At 37.5% G+C, this 19360-nt stretch overlaps 1 protein-coding gene across 1 annotated transcript in view; it reads left to right on the top strand.

Moving 5' to 3' along the window:
- The window catches only part of RIT2 (Ras like without CAAX 2), a 205571-nt gene that overhangs the window by 14445 nt on the left and 171766 nt on the right, over window positions 1–19360 (top strand).

The raw sequence follows: 19360 nt of genomic DNA on the forward strand, positions 1-19360 counted from the left end.
GATCTTATATTTATCATTTTAACTATAGTTCTTAATATGCCTGTTTTCGATTTAGGTTTTTCTGTAAAGTATTTATTCACATGATTTTCTAGAATTCTGCTTAATTTTTTATCTTGTTGCTAAAGTTCAATTGCATTAAAATAGAACTTCTGTTCATCAAAGAAGCCATTCAGAATACAAATCACAAATTAAAAGACAGTATTTGCTGCATACCTACTCGTCTATGTCTACATTCACACAAACATGTTTTGGCTGTTGTTAGGTTCCATGGATTTAGCTCGGGCTGGTAGGGAACCTGCATACACAGGATGGCCCAGCCCCTGCATCATCCTCTACATCGTTCTCTACTGAGAACATACCTGTGGTACATGAGATGGTCTTCTCACTCTCATTTGTAAGGACTAGTCAGCCTGCCTGTGTGTTTGCAATATAGACTTCTGTGTTCTTCCGGCAGTCCACAGTATACGCAAGCTTCTGCACCAACAGTACTTAAGAGGCATCAGTATCTCAGTCTTCTTCGGTCATTACCCAGTTTTCCCAAGCAAGTGAGGTAATTGAATTTCTATAGTTATACACATATGCATATATTCACTGAGATACATATATGTTTGCATATATTCATTGATACACCTATATGTATACATCATTATATGTGTATATGTGTGCATATATTGACGATAACATATAGAATACATGGCTTTTAAAATTACATTTTTATTACAGAATTAATTATTTGTTTCTTCTTCCTTTAAAATGAATATTTCCCCAGATATATTGATGTCACGTGCCCTCCATTATATTGTCCTGTACATAGAATCCCCACTACTTCTGGGTTTTCATTCTTCCTTAATATGGTCCACCACATATTGCTGATGACAGAGGTGGCTGGTCTTTGTTTGCTTGTTTATTTATTTTCCAGTTTTCTTATCTATGAGAGTGTGGTTTGTTTTTTTCTTTAATAAGAATAAGGTTTGCTACAAATAATTTGCAGTATTTAAATTTTGGTATTTAGAAACACTCCCTTTATAGTGCCTTTTCCTAATGAACCTATTTTATCACACGCCCATGGACACATCTTTCCTGGATACAGTTCTCCTCGTTGATTCCATTGGCAGTCAGGACACTTATTTTTCCTAAAAGCTTTGCAACTTCACTGTGTAAGCATCTCTTGAGTCAGAGATGCTTATAGAGATGTTCCATCTCTCTGTCGTCTGCCTTCCCCTTCTCTCGATCTATTGACTCACATTTTTCTGTTCTTTGACATTTTTTCTTTTTTAATCTTAATGAGTCATTTTATTGGGAGCTCTTATAGATATCATAACATTCCATAGATGAATCACATTAAGCAATATTTTACGCTTGCTATCACAATCAATTTCAAAATGTCTTATTTCTTCTTGAACTCTTTGATATCAGCTATCCTTTATCCCCTCCCTCCCCACCCTACCCCTCAGGAACCCCCTTTTCCTCTATAATAATTTTGTTTTGTTTCCATATCTTACAGGATTCAATATAGCCTTCACATACAATTCTGCTGTTCAATCCCATTCAGTGGGGTTATACACTCATCAATGCTGCTTCTCCCTATTCCCCTTTCTCCGCCCCTTCTACTCCCATATCCCCAAGGAACTATTTCTCCTGTTATTGTTTCAGAAGGGTTATCTATCTGGACTTCCTTGTACCAAATACTCTTAAATATACAAATGAACATATGCAAATCTAACATAATTAGTGAGGTAAAACAAATAAAAATTATAGTAGTAAGGGGAGGAAATATACAGAACTAGAGGATAGGGATGTGGTTCAACACTGCTATACCGCAACCTGATTTTTCATCCCTTCTGTGTGGTCCATCTAAGAGGGACTGCCCAATTATCCTACAGGTGGGTTTTGGGTTTCCACTACACATGATGTACTTTTTTTGGGGGGGGGGGAGGTATATTGTTAGAGACTATTGCCAAGGATTTTGTTGATAAATTTTGCATCTATGTTCACGGGAAAATTTGGTCTGTAATTTTCTTTTTTAGTGATGTCAGCCGGGTTTAGATCAGGGTCATTCTCCATAAAATGATTTTGAAAACTGCTGTTCTGTTTTCTATACTCTAGACCAGTTTGAGTAGGATTGCTGTCAGTTTGTATTAGTTGATGGAGGCAGTGGGTTTCTAGAAATTTGTCCATTTATTCTAGATTTGGTATTTGGTCAAGTATAATTCTTCATAATAACAGTAGTCTGTGATTTTCCCTTTTATGACAGTTGAATCTATCACTCATTTCATTTCTTGTTCATGCTATTTGCATCTCCTACTCTGATCCTTTGCTAGAGCCTTAATTTTAGCCCTTTGTCAAATGTATTCATCCTTTGAAATAAGCAACGTCTTGTTATTCTTTCAAGTGTTTTTCTGTGTCATTTATGTCTACTCCAATCTTTATTATTCCTTTTCTTCTGGGGACTTTGACAGTTGTTTCATGCAATCATTTTTCAATCTTTGGCTATTTAGGGCTATCTTTCCTGTTTGACCTGTCTCTCTTTTGCAATCAAGTACTTAGGACTTTGGGCTTAACATTGTGTAATATAATTGCCTCTTAAGACAGTGGCAACTTATCCCAGGTGAGCATCTCTGTGGCCATACTCAGTTATGCCCACAGAAGTTAAGGTAGTAGTTAGTAGTTGAGGTTTGTACTTTCTTTTATAGGTTGGAGAACCCCGTCAACCTCTTTTTTACGCCTTTGATAAACACATGCCCACCTTTGTGTGTGTGCGTGTGTATGTGCGTGTGTGTGTGTGTGTAGTGTGTTTCACGTGATTACTTTTCTTATTCAACAGAAGAGGAATTTTCAATTGGCTGCTTCTTGTTTAATGCTGATATGGCCTGTCCTTGTAGTCATCCATCTGTACATCTTACATCAGAATGCTCATCTAGACTAGCTTCTGTTTTAATTATTATACTTCTCAAAGGTCAGTATTTGCTGGCTGTCTGGATAGCATTATTATCCTGGCCATCAGGATACTAATCAAGCAGATATGAAAAATTATCCAGCTTGGTTTTCCATTTCCTCTACCATTCTGGTGATTACTGCACATGCTTAGCTGTAATTCCTGGGGGCCTGAGATATATATCTTCTTAATATTGGTTCATTATTATTGAATGAATTAGTGTTGTATATTAAAAATAAGGATACAATGAACGGAGGGAAAACCACAGAAAAGCACAGAAAAGAATGAAAAAATAAAGGCACTCTTACCACTTAGGAGTTATTTTTTTGTGCTAGTAAGATAAATTTTTCATGTGCTTTTAAAGAGTGAGAATCAACATCTTATTTTAAGCCACTCCCTAATAATAGCTTCAATATAGATAGTACTTTTTATTCTCTAAGGAATTGTCTCATTTTATGAAGAAAATTGGAACCCTGATTATGTAGAGGCTCAAATGCAAAGCTAATTATGAAAGACCATCAGCTCAAGCCCACCAGGTTGTCGGTGAGAGACAGTCGTGGCATGGTCGACTTGGTCTCCGTCCATAAAGATTGCAGTCTGGAAACAACCTGGGGAAAGTTCCACGGTGCGCTGTAGAGAGTCACTGAGCTGGAAATGACTCAATAGAAACAGGGTTTAATTTTTTCTTTAAATAGTCTTTAAAATATATATATATATAGCACTAGGATCACTATTACAGGAACTGATTTTTATCCATCTATTTATATCTATCTAGCTATCATTTTAGCTAAAGTCAAGTAAATTCCCAGTTTAGTGTACAGGTCTTGTTTTTGTTTGTCTGTCTGTTCTCCAAACTGCATCCACTGGGTTTTTATGTTGGTGTCAGTATTACCCAGCACCTCTTCTAATTCCCAGGAACATGCAGTTCCTTTATTTTCAGTATTGATTTCAGTTCTATCTTGATGATATCTGTCACATATTTATCATTACCATAAAACATCTCTGTGCATTTAGCCGTATTGGTTGTGATACCCATGGTAATATCACTATCGTAGTAGAAGTAGAAATGCTGGTTGCTTTAGCAATAATAATGATTGCTTTCAAAGAGGAAATATATTATGCACTTAAGAAACTACTATTCTTTAAATTTGATGATAATGCCAACAAGTTGAGATTGTATACACCTTTTAACAACAACGTTGAGACATAATTCACATACTTTCTGTTCACCCTGGTAAAGTGCATGGTTCAAAGTTGAGTTGTTTGTATCCTCACAGGGTGTGGAGCCATCATTTTCATCATGACATATTCATACATCGTGTCAAAGCAAGATAAGGGCTGATACTCTTTGCTAATTCATAAGGGCCCTAAAGATCATTTCTTTTTCTAGGCCATATTGATTATCATTTATGTTATCATTTTCAGAATTAAAATGAAAAATTTTAATATATCATTATTATGTAGCTTGCTACTGAAAATACTGTTGACATTAATCTTAAAAAAAGAGAATTATGTTGTAGAATATGACTTTTACTTTTAGGGAAGTGTATTGCAAAGGATTCCTGGTAGTGTAGTGATTACCAGGTTGGCCTACTAAATGAAAAGTCCCCAGTTCAAAACCACCAGCTGCTCCCCAAGAGAAAGATGAAGCTGGCTCTTCCATAGGGAGTTAGAGTCTTGGAAACTCACAAGGGCAGTTCTAACCCTTGTCCTACAGAGCTGAGATGAGCTAGCATTGACTCGATGACAATGAGTTTGGGGTTTGTTGTGTTTGGTTTGGGGTTCTCTTGTGGAACTATGAAAAACGTATTGGCCGCTAACCACAAGGAGAGTGCTTCAAACCCATGAGTTTCTCCTCAGGAGACAGATGTGTCTATTTGTTGCTGTAAAGATAAAGAGTCTTAGAAAATCTAATGAGCAGTTCTACTTTGCCCTACACAGCCACTTTGAGTTGTAATTCACTTTATGGCAGTGGGTTTGGTGACGAATTTTTATTGTAGAATGTCCACTACCCATCTGCAGTTTGTCATATTGTGGTGGCTGTTGTGTTGCCTTGATGCTAGATGCTATGCCACATGGATTTCACAGGATCACCCATGGCAGACAGGTTTCAGTGGAGCTACTAAGACAAAGCAGACTAGCACGGAAGGTCTGGAATTCCAATTGCACACGTTTTCCCTCTCTGAATATAGTGCTGAAATACTAGCTCCCTAAATTGGAAAGCACTAAAAGCACATAGCTGAGACCATGGATTTGAGCCTTCCGGGGATCATGACGACAACACAGGAATCAGCAACCTTCATTCTTGTTAGGCATGAGGTCACCATGAGCGAGGGCCAACTGAATGAGAGCTATCAACAACATCAGTTGTTGTAGAACTTTGAACCGGGAAGGTTAGAGTATGATATATAGAGATACCTGATACCATCAAATAAGCCCTAGTGCCACTTTTGGTTTAGCTTGCGCTGCTACCTGCAAGGTCTGCATTTCAAGTCCACCAGTCTATCAGGGAAAAGATGAAGCCAACTTCTCCCATAATGCTTTATCACCTCAGAATCCTTCCATAGGATTGGTGTGAATCAGAATCCATTTAATTGCAGTGGGTTTGGTTAGTTTTTGATACCATAGAAAGAAAGCCATTCACTAAGAGAGATTTTCATTAGCATCTTTTCTACTGAAAGTTCAAGTATGAGGTGGTTATAAAATGTAACTTAACACTTTCTAAACTATTTTTTTTAATCTGGAATTTAGCTTAATTTCAATTCCTACTTATGTCTGCCTCTAACATGGCCTTGAAGACTAACCTGATTTTGCAGTTGGTTTTCAACTTAGAGGTAGATTTTATGAACAACCCCAGAGACATCATTTTAATTGAAAAAATCATTAAGTTACTATACAATGCCTGTCACATATGAGGTACTTTAATATCTTCCACCTAAAAGAAGCAGAACCCCCTCTTCTCAAATTATATAGCATTAACACTTCAAGAATAAAATATCTTATTAAAAATAAAATCATCTTAAGTTTCTTAATTATACATTTAATTTGAATTAATTAAGACATATATAGCAAGTTCAAGTGATAATTAATTATTAAATCTAATTATTGAATTTCAATATGAATGAACTAAATTGACTTGTGAATTTTCATTAATTGTCATGGAATCATGTTAGCTTCTTATATGTGTCATGAATGTTCTATGAGTCGTATATTACTTACATAGGCATGTTACACACAGGGAGATGTTGTATATGTTTTTGGAACCATAGGTCCATCAGCTTCGATTTAATGCTATACATTTTGAGTTGTATTTGAGTTCTACTATGTGTTTCTTCTTAACTTTTAGGACTAGCCTGTCAACTCATTCCTCTAGTTAAGACACTTGGTCCTTATTTATACACCCATTTCTCACTAACATGCTTATCCTTTGTCACTACCTTTGTATGTCCCTAAGGGTTCAGTTCCATGTTCATGGTCACCTGAATCTGTCATCGTGTCAGATGTCATTTATCGTTAAAACATCAGAAAATGGTACCCATATTTTCTTTTGAAAACATTTCATTAATGAGCATGCAGAATTAACTGCTATTGGGTCATATTTTATACTATTTTCTTCCAGTCAATAATCATGGTGTTGTTGGCTTCTTAACCTGTGCTGTAGATTCCTAAGAGATGCCTTTAGTCTTTTTCCGGTTCCTTACTTCCTATTATTATCTGTTTTATCTAGGGTAACTGACTTCCCTTGCTTACTCAAGACAATCACACTTTTTGCCTGATTTCCTGACTTCCATTGTGGTGTAGAATACTCCTGAAACTTCACTTTTTAAGTTATTTCAATTATGTTTTCTAAATTAATTTTTGAGTAAAAGTATTTTGTATATTTACCAAAATCATAGAGTAATTTGTCAATTATTAAATGCATATTTAATATAGTAATTTAGTAAATGATTATTAGTATATATTAAAATTACTGGAATAATATGTTTCTCTGCTGAATATAATATTTGAATTTCACATTTGTACAAACTGTCCATTTGCATTTTATAAGGTGTTTCTTTTTTAACTTAACCAAAAGCTATTTTAATGTTGCATTCTGCATCCAAATGCCCTTCTGCTCACAATCAATTTAAATGTGAAGATTGACAGAACATGGCATATCAATCTAAATATATCTTGAAAGTATTTCAATTAGAGCCCTTAGGATTATAATAAGCAGGAAATATAAATGTTTTATTTTAAAATAATTCTGAAACTAGAAAACATATTTCTTCTCAATGTCAGAAAATAATAGGAATGCTATAAAAATTATGTGATGACTTTAATTGCAGGTAATTGGCTAGGATCACAACAATCATACATGATAACAATGAGAGTTTAAGTATTGTAATACTACACAATGTAGTTTGTCAATATACAAAAAATAAATAAGAATAACATAAAAAATAATGTGTGGGGAGAAATATGTGAGAGAACGTTTTCATTCACATCCTATTGCTAACTACATGAGCTTGACATTTAGAAATGCTTTCATCATAAAAATTGATCCAAAGATTTCCTCATTGGGATAAAGTGGAAACATGTCTCTCCTTTCTCTGTTTATACCTGTGTCTTCTACTCTTAGATTAAGATAGTCATACCCAAGACCAGACCAGGTAAATATTTCATTTGTTTTCAGAATGACAAAACCAGAAAGAATGCATCTGTAGGCTCCACATTCTCTACTCTTAGAGAATTTATGGTCATGTCTGAACTTTTTTAAGGATAACTAGTTTCTACCAACTATTAAACACTGTATCTATGCAGGGAAATCTCTATCATAATCCAGGAAATATGATTACTATATTATAACAGGTGCATTTCTTATCCATAGTAAAGTATATATTCTATTGTAAATTCAATATAGTTTGGACTCAGATTATAAATTTAATATTATGTTTTTTACTCTACTAGCCCTGTTCATTCCATCTACTTTTTTAAAGAGCAGATTTCATAGTCTAACATATATTAAATCAGAAATACTCAACATCATTGCATTAACCTAATGCCCAAGACCTCTTCAGAATATTGAAAAGTAAAGATTTACTTTAAGAAATAAGGTGTCCCTAACTCAAGCCAGAGTGTTCTCAATCACCTCATATGGCTGTAAAAGGTGGCCCTTGAATAAGGAAGAGTTTAGAAGAATCCATGCATCTGAATTGTGGTGCGGTTGAAGAAGGTTGAAAATACCTTAGACTGCTAAAAGAACAAACACTTCTGTCTTAGAAGAAGTACAGCCAGAGAGCTCCCGAGAGGTGAGGATGGCAAGACTTTGTCCGACATACTTCAGACCTATTATCAGGAAAAACTAGTCCCGAAAGAAGGGTATCATGCTTGATCAGTGAGGGACCATGAACAGGAAGGCTCTCCATCGGGTGGATTAACACAGTGACTGCCACAGTGCATCAGGCATAGCAACAGCGGTGAGGATGGCCCAGAACTGAGCCAGGTTTTCTTGTCATGCAGCCGGTTGCTATGGTTTAGAACCGACTCCCTAGCACCTAACAACAACATATTTATGGATCAACTCTCTTCTGTTTTCTAGCTATATTTGTTTTCAATATAATAATGCTAATCCATGCTCATGGCTCTTAATTTTCTCCTTCCATCAAAACTGTGGATCTTTCAACCACACCATATACTAGTGAGATACATTTGTGTTCACTGAGGCTTGAAATCTTGCTGGTGACTAGGCTTCCATTGGTTTTCCCTGGATTTCTACTAGATTTTGCCCTCCAAGAAGTTCATTGTCTATGATACATTGGCTTTTGGATAGACATATTTTTGTCTAGCCAGATACCTTGCAAAGAACTCATTGTTTTTACTCTGCAGTTATCTCTACTTCGCCCCCTTGTCATGTGTCATGGATGCCACAGGGCACATAGAATAATGACAGGAGTGATGTACAGCTGCAAGGACTCGGATGAGCTGTGCTGTTTTTGCTGAGTGCCTTTAACCTTCTGACACAGACAAAACACTGTGTGAGAGCTGCTGTCCAAACACAGCTCACAAAGGTAGATGATTATTTATAAAATTTAGTCTCTCAGCTGGGAAAGTTTTATGAAGAGATTAATTCTATTGCTTATTCAAATGTTTGTGTCAATTATGTGAATTTGGGGATCTGATCCCCATTTGTGATGGAGATGATTGAAACTAGGAGGAAAAGGAGATCAAAGAGGAATACAGGGAGGAGCGGGACAGCAGTACTTGAAAGAATGAAGTTGATGTATCTGCTGTTGTTGACTTCCTCTTCCTCTTGTCACAGATTTTGTTACAGATATTTGGGCATTCCGTTCTAGCAGAACATATCAAAGCTTTATTTCAATGGCAGAATTTTTATTTCTAACATTTATTTATTTCATTTCCTAATATGACCAACTAGATGTCTATAAGATCCTGTAAACAACTTTTAAAAAGCCTAGTAGAAACCATAGGAGTCCTGATGGTACAATGAATCTGTATTCTACTAAGAACAGCAGTTGGAACCCACCAGTGGCTCTGAAGAAGACAAAATCTGTCACTCTGCCCCTGTAAAGAGTCCTGCCTAGGAAAGCCTGTAGGGCCATTTTACTCAGCCATAGATGGTCACTATGAGTCAAGATTAACAAGATGACACATGGCAACAGGTGAAAACCTTAAGTTTTTAAATGGACAGGCTCTCACTTGTACTAATAGAATCTCAAAGTATGAGGAAGAAAATGCCCCATACTTTACTGAAATAACTCCATCATTCTCCTTAGAAGCAGTTAGTGGGATTGAACCACTGACCTTTTAGTTAGTTGCCCAACATGTAATCCACAGTGCTGCCAGTGTTTAATGCTATCTCTATGCATACAATTTCAGTCAAGTCCATCCATTGTAGAACGTTAGGGAGCCTTGGGGGCGGAGTGGTTGTGCTGTGACTGCGAGGTCTGCAGTTCACCCAGCAGCTCCCTGCAAGAAAGACCAGGCTCTCTACTCTGGTAAAGAGTTACCGTCTCCAAAACCCACGGGGGCAATTCAACCCTAATAGTATTGCCTCGATGGCCGTGAGCTTTTGGAGAGAGAGAGAGAGAGACCGAGACAAAGACAGGGAGAGAAGAAGCCTACTAGGAGTCAAAGCTATATGTAAAGATGATCAGAATTTGCTCTTCTACTTTTTAACTACTCTTTTGACCACTTTGAAAATCAGCCTGCGAATGCTACATTGTGAATGCTCTATGCAGCTGCATTCTAAGTTCCGTGGAATAAATTAGTCTTCATATGACACGAAAATTCATGTAATTCCATTTAGCTGTTTATCTCTAGAAAAAAGGAGATATTCTTAGTTTTGTGTTTTACATGCTTTTGGTCACTAATGCATATTTTCAGTATATGATGGTAAAGTCACTTCATTTCCCATCAGATGTTCATTTATTTTTTATGGCAATTTCAAGTGTGATTTGTTTAGCTTTAAAACATCTCTAGATTCAACCATTAAAGGATGAGGCAGTACAAAGAAAAATAAAATTTCATGTGGATAAACTCTTTAGCAAAATGGATTTCAACCTCTTAAGTAGGATTGTTTTTTCTGAAGCAAGAGGATACTCTAAGAACAGCTTAGTTTTATTTTGATGAAGGGTGGGTGAGGGGAAAGCTTAATAATGATTGCATTTCAATGGTTCCAATTAAACTCATATTAAAATGTGTTCATGGACAGGAATTTCTTAACTACAATAGGTCCAGTCCTGAGATCTATATTTCAGAAAAAGAGCTTTTACAGCAGCTAAAGGAAATGGTGTATACACATGTGAATGTGTCTTTGACTATACTCGGTAGTATATACTAAGGTCTGAACTTGTGTCCCAGCTGAGATGTTCCCCAGGACTTCAGATATAAAAAACAAAACAAAAAACCTTACTATAGATTAGGGGGAAGAATAGCTGGTAGTAAGACATCAAGCCCTAGGCAGCTAATTGAAGGGTTGGCCATTTGAATTTGTCCAGTCGCTCTGCTAGAGATGTGCTCCCATAAAGATTACTGCCTTAAAAACCCTACTGGGGCAGTTCTGCTTGGTCACAGAGGGACCCTGTGTGTTGGAATTGAGTTCACAATACTTAACCACCATAGATCAAAGGAAGCCACCATCAGCTCTGGCAAGATGTAGCACTGATGAAAGCAACTCTAACTCGGGCCTTTTATTTTAGCTAGTCAATAAAAATAAGATACAGAAAATATTTTAAAATTAATTTAGCAATTTACTCAGAGACTATAATAGTCATGCTTTAGAAACTTGTCATATGGAGTTGAAGTACTTCATTACAATTCAATATGTATTGAAGAACGAATGTCTGGCCAGTGGGTTTGATATACCTTGAATTGGAATTGCTTTTAAATATATATCTATGAGTGCAGTCCTCATATAGGATAGAGGCTGAGTGAGCCATTGGCAAAGGCAAGGGAAGAGTATTAATTATTCTGTTCTTCAGCTTGGAGCCCAAACTTTGTATTTCAAATTACCTCAAAGCCATGCACCTAATTAGATCTTTTGTGATACTATTAAATAATTGTCTAATTTGATTTGAGTATGTATTCCTATGAGTCAGAGGACAATCTATGGCAATGGGTTATAATGATCGGGGTTTCAATTTTTTTCCCTTACCCAAGAAACATATTAAGCCATTCATTCCAAATATAAACGGAAAAGTCCCAGACTAGTGGTTTTGAGGTGCCAGCCTAAAATGCAGCTCAAGGCCATGCTGCACACACTACTAAGTCCTGAGCCTTCCTCACAAGTGTTCTCTTTGCACCCACCATTGCAGCCACTTTGTCAAACCAGCTTTTGGAAAGACCTTTTAATGACCTTCTCCATGAACAGGCATGATGGATATTTATCCCCCAAGGATTGGTCTCTCCTGATAAGATATTCCAAGTACATAAGATAAATTCTTGCCATCTTCATTTCTAAGGAGCATCTTGGCTGTACTTCTAAGGAGGATGCTTGCTCTTATGATACACCATGGCACATTCAATATTCTTTGAAAACATAGTATTCAAAAGCATCATGTATTCCTCCCTATTGGTTGTTAATTTGTCATATGCATATGAGGAATTTACAAATACCTTGGGTTGGGTCGGGCTCATCTTAGTCATCAAAGTGGTATATTTGCTCATGGGCACCATATAGAAGGCTTTTTGCAATAGATTTGCACAATGTAATATGTCATTTGATTTCTTGACTGCTGCTTCCATGAGGGAAATATGGATCCTAATAAAATGAAACCCTAGAGAACATCAATCTCCTCTTTGTTTATCTTGCTCTTAATTAGTGGTACAGGTGTGAGGATATTTGTTTATTTTACATTGACTTGGAATCCATATTTAAGGCCGTGGTCTTTGATATTCATCAATAAGAGCCTCTAGTCCTCTTCCATTTAGCATGTAATATTGGGTCATCTGACATGTAATATTGGGTCATCTGGTTATCTGTTTGTTGATGAGCCTCTTTCCAATCCAGACATCATGTCCTTCTTAATATAGTCTAATTTGTCATATTACTTGTTCAGCATATACATTGAGGATACAACACTGACACACATATTTCCTGATTTTAAATCATGTGGTTTTCCCTTGTTCTTCTCAAACAACTACCTCTTGGCGAGTACATGTTCCATGTGAACATATTTAAAGGTTCTTGAATTCTCATTCTTCAAAATGTTAACTAGAGTTTGTTTTGCTCAATTTAGGAGAGTGTCTTTGCATGGACAATAAACACAAGTAAACATTTTTTGTTATTCCCTGTTTTCTGTCAAGAGCCATATGCAGTTAGCAATAATAATATCCCTAATTACATGTCCTCTTTTAATCCTTTATTGCATGTTTTGCTTCTATTTTTATTTAATGATCTTCATAGCTTTAGGTTTTACTTTTGGATTTCCCTCAATAGTTTTACTGAGATATAATTCTTATATCATACACTTCCCTAGCTCAGTCATATTTTAAAAGAGTTGTATATGTGAGGGGGTATGCCCCAAAAGGGGGGAAAAAATCTCCACTAGGCGGAGCTTTCTTAGTACACATTTTTCCCACTAGGAGAGCATGCAGCAGCAACTAGCTGAGTTTCTGTATCCAGTAGTTTAGTCTGGGAAGGTCCTCTCTGGTCACAGTGAATTTTATTGTAAAAGCAGTTTCACTTGAACTTTGTTTTTTATGATGGCCAATTTAAGAGAACAACATGTGGCTATAAAATGTTGTTTCCTGCTCAGGGAAAAATCACACAGAAGCTGTTGTGATGTCAAACGCAATTTAAAAGGACAGCACTATGGGAAAAACTCAAGGTTCTTTTTTTCTTTTAAAAAACATATGAAATAATGTTATAAGAGCTGTAAGAGCCCCCAATACAATGTTGTTATTATTGTTCTTGTTTTTAATGATGAAATGTCGATTGATGACTGAGATAGTTAAGGTTTATTGTGCCAAACTAGTTGATAAACATATGTGGGATTAATTGAAGGGTGAAAAGATAAAGAGTATTGTCCTAGTTTTCAGGTCTCTTGCTTTCTGGACTGCAGCTGCCTTAGCCTGCTTAATCTGGCAAGGCTCACTTCTGGCAAGACATCCCTGAGGATAAGTCATGTGGACCTACCTTAATGCAGCCCTAGGCGCTGAAGCAGCTGTGTGGAGACCCCTGCCAGTGCTGAGATGCTTACATGCTCACTGATTTGGCTTTCCTCCAGCAGTTGGTATCATTGCATGTCTTTTGTGAAATGGAGGAGGACTTTGTAGAATGGTGCCAGATGTATGGACTAATGTTGGACTTAAGGGTTTGGGCAGCACTATACACTTACCCTATATATATAAAACTCTCTCTTACACACACTCTTTTTATCTTAAATATCCAAGTTTCTGTGGATTTGTTTCCCTAGTTTACCCAGACTAACGCAATGATTAACTTAATTCTGGATGTCCCTGAACTTCTAGAATGGATGAAAAATGTCGACTCAGTGCATTTGCAGTTTTTCCCACGAGGTCAGAGTGTTAATCAAGCTCTCTATATAGATGTTCTGAAAAGAACCATATGTAATAGTGTGCGACAAAAAAGTCCTGATTTGTGGCAGAAGGGGGACTGGTTTTGCCATCATGACAATGCACCTGCTCCCATAGCCTTCTCAGTGCACAAGCTTTTTGGAAAACAACAACAACAACAACAGTGTGTCTCTCTTGCCCCGCACCCCTGATTCAGCTGACCTTGCTCCATGCCACTTATTTTTGTTTCTGCTAATGAAGAATGGGACTAAAAGAATGCAATTTGACGACATAGAAGATGGGAAGGAAAATATGAGGGAGGTGCTGTCAGCTTTCCAAACAGATGAGTTTAAAAATAGAAAATTCTTAGAATAATTACAGATTTGACAAATGGGTTCAGTGTAATGGAGAGTATCTTGAAGGTGATAAGGCTGTTTTGTAAAATAATAATAATACATAGCTTTGAAAAAGGTCCCATTTTTCGGGGTACCCCTTCTACTTCACCATAATCAGTTCTAGTGTATTACCTCCCCTTCTGTGTTCATTATTTGCTCCCCAATTCCCTTCAACACCCACCATCCATTCCTGGAGAAGTTAGACATAAGAGAGATAACAGAGGAGATCAAATGACCAAGTATCGTATTACACCATAGTTCCATCCACCAGAATCAAGTTAACAGTAATCTCTGTCTGATAGTCAGCCTGCTTGATTCACTCAACTGTGGCCAGAGGGATCTGCTAGAGGCTTACTCTGAATAAGCTCTCTGCAGACGGATTTGGGGGTGCCACTGTAATCTGCAGCCTTCAAATTGGATGTTCACAATTTAAGTCCTGATACCTTTCCCTCCTTTGCATTTGAATTTGGTTATTTGTTGTGTTTTGATCAAAGAGGGTGATTTGACGTCCATGTTACTTAGTTGACCCCTCACTTAAATGGCTGCTTTTTTGAGTACAAGTCTTTAAGATTGTAGACACTAGTGTTTTTTTTTTATAATCTGAAATCATCAGTTTTTTTCACTAGCCTTTGCTGTGTCACCTAGATGTTCAATGATCCCTTCATGGGTCAAAACATACTAACTGTATTACTACTAGGAGTAGAATTAGGTGGGGACCCAGAATCCATTCATTTGTCCATGTATCATATGTAACTCTGGTTCAATTTAAAGATCTCTATATCCATTTGTGACAAAGAACACTATCAATCATCCCCCTGGAACATAAAGTAATCCCAACGATATCATCGTTCGTTTATCTAATTTCTTACAATTTAGCATACTGTTGAGAAAAAAATGGTAATGCAAGTATAGCCCAGCTCTGAACCACAATCTATGAGTTGTTGATTTGTACAGATTGAGTTCTAGAATGATTGAGCACTGTTTACATTGAACATGGGGATCGATGTTAGGGAAACATTTACAGTGACAGTAATTTACAAGGGCAGATTTTTGAATATCAAATTAATAATGCGATATTATATCAAGAAGGAGCGGTGGTGGTGTAGTGGATAGCATTTGGCTGTGCTCCACAATGTTGGCAGTTTGAAACCAACAGTGGCTCCTTCAGAGAAAGACTGCACTTTTTACTCTTGTCAACACTTACAATCTTAGAAATCCACATGGAGTCAGGAAGGCAGGGAGGTAGGTGAGAGTTATACTAAAGCAAAGAGGGCATTAAAATAATAAGTATAAGGTTTATCTGGGCCATCTTTCAGTGGACACCTGCTAAGCTAATTATCCTAACTAATGTGCAAAGACTTCTAAGTCTATTGTCTTGAAGTAGCCTTCATTTATTTCTTCTTCTTTAAAAAAAATCCTTTTATTGGAGGTTCTAACAGCTCCTATCACAATCCATGCATACAGCCATTGTGTCAAGCACATTTCACATTTGTATGTCCACTTTCCTGTTTTTCATCCCCCTGGGGGCATTATATAGAAATCATTGTGATTGGTTGGCCCTTTCTACCCCCACCTTCCCCTAATCTCCTGGAATTGCTACTCTCATTATTGGTCCTGAGGTGTTTTTCTGTCCTGGATTCCCTGTGTTTTGAGCTCTTATCTGTACCAGTGTACATGCTCTTGTCTAGCCAGATTTTTAAGGTAGATTTGAGGTCATGATAGTGAGGGGGAGGAAGCATTAATGAACTAGAGGGAAGTTGTATATTTTGTCAGTGCTATCCTGTAACCTGACAGGCTCCTCTCTTCCTTGTGACACTTCGTTGAGGGGATGTCCAAATGTCAATACAGATGGGCTTTGCATCTCCATACCGCCCTCTCCCTCACTCACATAGATATGACTTTTTGTTCTGAGTCTTTGATACCTGTTCCCATCGACACCTTATAATCACACAGGCTGGTGTGCTTCTTCCATGCGCTTCTTTGTTGCGTCTCAGCTAGATGGCCACTTGTTTATCTCCAAGTCTTTAAGATCCCAGACACCATATCTTTTGATAGTTGGGCCCTATCAGCTGTCTTCACTCATTTACTTATGCATCTGCTTTGTCTTCAGTGATTGTGTCTGGAAGGTGAGTAACAGAATACCAGATTATTAGAACCAAGTATTCTTGTGTTGAGGGAGTACTTGAGTCAAGGCCCAATGTCCATCTGCTACACTACTTAACATACAAATATTTTTACAAATATCTATTTCCCTAAAATTACATATAAATATATTTACATATGTATATGCCTGTATTTAGATCTCTATAAATGTTTTTTGCCTCCTAGTTCTTTATTCCATTTCCTTTTACTTTCCTCTTGTCCCACTATCATGTTTGACTTTCATTCAGCGTTCATTAATTCCTCTTGGTTACACTGCACTTGATCATGCCCCACCAGACATCCTATGCCCTCCTCACCATCAATTTTAGATCACTTGTTGCTCCCTTGGCCCTGGGTTTGTTGGGTCCCTTCTTTCTTTCCCCGACACCTCATCCCCCGTGTCCCCTAGAACCATTCTTCTGTTGTTTTCCTCTCTGAATTGTTTATACTGCCTATTTTACCTAGATAGACGTGTAAAAACAATAATAAAACAGTACAACAAAAAGAAAAGCATATAAATAGTTTCAGATTAGTTTGTTGATCTTATGAGTGTTTTCCAGTGAAGTCTGATGGGGTGCCACACCTTGCCTCCAAATCCTATTTTGTGGATTCCTAGGGGACTTCATTTCTTTGTTTCACTTGCTACTCTGTTGCAAGCCCTTAGTGTTTAGCCCTAGGTGTTTTGGGGATCAGATCAGGCCCAATTCCTGTGTGTGTCTCCAGTGTTGTCTCTCATAGCACTATATAGGTCAGGTAGGAACCTCATATCTTGTGGGGAGCAGGCCCTATGGTCCTCTCTGTACATTGGTTACTCTGAGCTTGCTGAGCCAGATGTGTTCCACTCTCTCTTCTCTCATTCTCTCCTTGCTTATTAGGTTACCCCTGTGTGCTCTGGTCTGATGCACCCCTCTCCGCAAGCTGTAGCTTCAGTGATGTCTATTGTAGTGCATTCTTCTGGATTTTTTTTTGTGGGGGAGTCCACATAGCTGGGATTGGGAACTGCCCCACAGACTTCTCTGTAGGTGCTCTGTTTCATACCAGTATATTGCATTCACATCTTAGTGCACTGGGTTGATCTCTGGCTCCTCTCTCCCTCTCCTGTGAAGAAATAAATAATGTCTTTCCCTTGGGTAGGTTAGTTCCCTGTTCCCCCACTACGCATGTCTTTTTTTGCCTCTTTCTTTTCTCTTCCTTTTTAGTTGGCTGCCATATGTATCCCTGCATTATATACTGCCCCTCCTTATATCTTCTTATGACTCACAACATGAAATCAATCTTGTCCAAGATTAGGATTTGAACCACTGCTCTTTTTGAATTGCTATTTGATAGGTATATTTTTCTCCAGCCTTTTATTCTCATCTTATTTTTGTCTGTAATCTTGAGATGCATCTCCTGTAGGCAGAGATCAATGGGCTGTGTTTTCTAAGCCAGTCTGATAGACTCCATTTCTTAATGCTTGAGTTTAATCCATTGATTCCAGGGTTATTACATCCTCCTGTTGACTCTGTGATGTCATCTTGTATCCTTTGTGTTGTTTTTTTCTTACCATCCTTTCTTATCAGTGTATTGTGTGTGTGTGTGTGTGTGTGTGTGTGTGTGTGTATGCCTCTTCCCATTGTTGAGCCACTGCTATCTTGGGGCTATTTTAAGTTTGCTGACCACTTGGTAAAGTTGTTCTATGAGGCAGTCTCTTACTTGTACTTGGTTAGTGTTGTTCTGCCCATACTGGGTCGGCAAGGATTTGTTGTAGAGCTGGGTTTCTTTTAACATATTCTTTGAGTTTTTCATTGACCAGGAATACCCTTATTTCTCCATATATCCTGATAGATAATTTAAAACGATAGAGTATTCTAAGGTTTGCATTATTTTCTTTCAACTTTTGGAATATGGTACTCTACTCTTTCCTTTTCTTTATAGTATCTGCTGGTAGGTCTGAGCATATTCTTATTTAAGTGCCTTTATAGGTGAATGCTTTTTTTATCCCTTTCTACTCTTATGATTTTCTCGTTTTCCTCAAAGCTGGATAGTTTAACTATCATGTGCCTTGGTGATTTCTTGATAATCAGACTAGCTGTTTTTTTTTTTCAGCCTCCTGAATAGTTTTCTGCTTTTCATTTACTAAGCTAGGGAATTTTTACTCTATGAATGCCTTCTCTATTTTTGCCATTGACATATCTGTTGTGTCTTCATTGTATCCAAGTATTCTACTGTTGTTCCTATTTACAGCATCAGATATGGTTCTCAGCGTTTCTTTGCCTTCTCTAATTATAGTGTTTTATTATTTTTCCCATTTGGTGAAGTCTGCCTGGTTATCCTGTAGATCACTGGTATAATTCTCTGCATCTTCAAGTCTGCTGGAGAAGTCTGTGAGTTTGCTATTGTCTTTTGTAACCTCTTCACTTTACTCTTGTATTTTCCTTTGGTTTTTATCACCTCTCTCATTTCATCCTGTTTTCTGTATTTCTTTGCTCATATCCTGTATCACTCTAAGCATAATTCTGAAGATTTCTTTCCATCGCAGGTCAATATCTGTCTGTTATTTGAATACCATTAGATTCAGGTTATACTCTGATATTTGATTTCGTTTTTCCTGTTTCCTTGTTGAGGCCGTTGAGGCAGCATGCTGTTTAAATGTCATTTTGGAAGAACTCAGTTCATTTTTTTCAGGAGTCAAGGAGCCCTTGGCTCTCTCTTTCAGAGGTTGGTATGAATGCTTCTGCAACTGCCTTTAGCCAATTGCCCTGGGGGTTGCACTTCACCTCTGTCCCACTGGGTTTTCCCTCTCACCTAGCCTCTAAGGTTGTTTGGAGGGATCTGTTGTTTGGAGGGAAGGATGGATGGCCCTCTCAGTTGTCAGGCCCTGAGGTCA

This window comes from Tenrec ecaudatus, chromosome 15 (genome assembly GCF_050624435.1).
Source record: "Tenrec ecaudatus isolate mTenEca1 chromosome 15, mTenEca1.hap1, whole genome shotgun sequence".
NCBI classification, from domain to species: domain Eukaryota; kingdom Metazoa; phylum Chordata; class Mammalia; order Afrosoricida; family Tenrecidae; genus Tenrec; species Tenrec ecaudatus.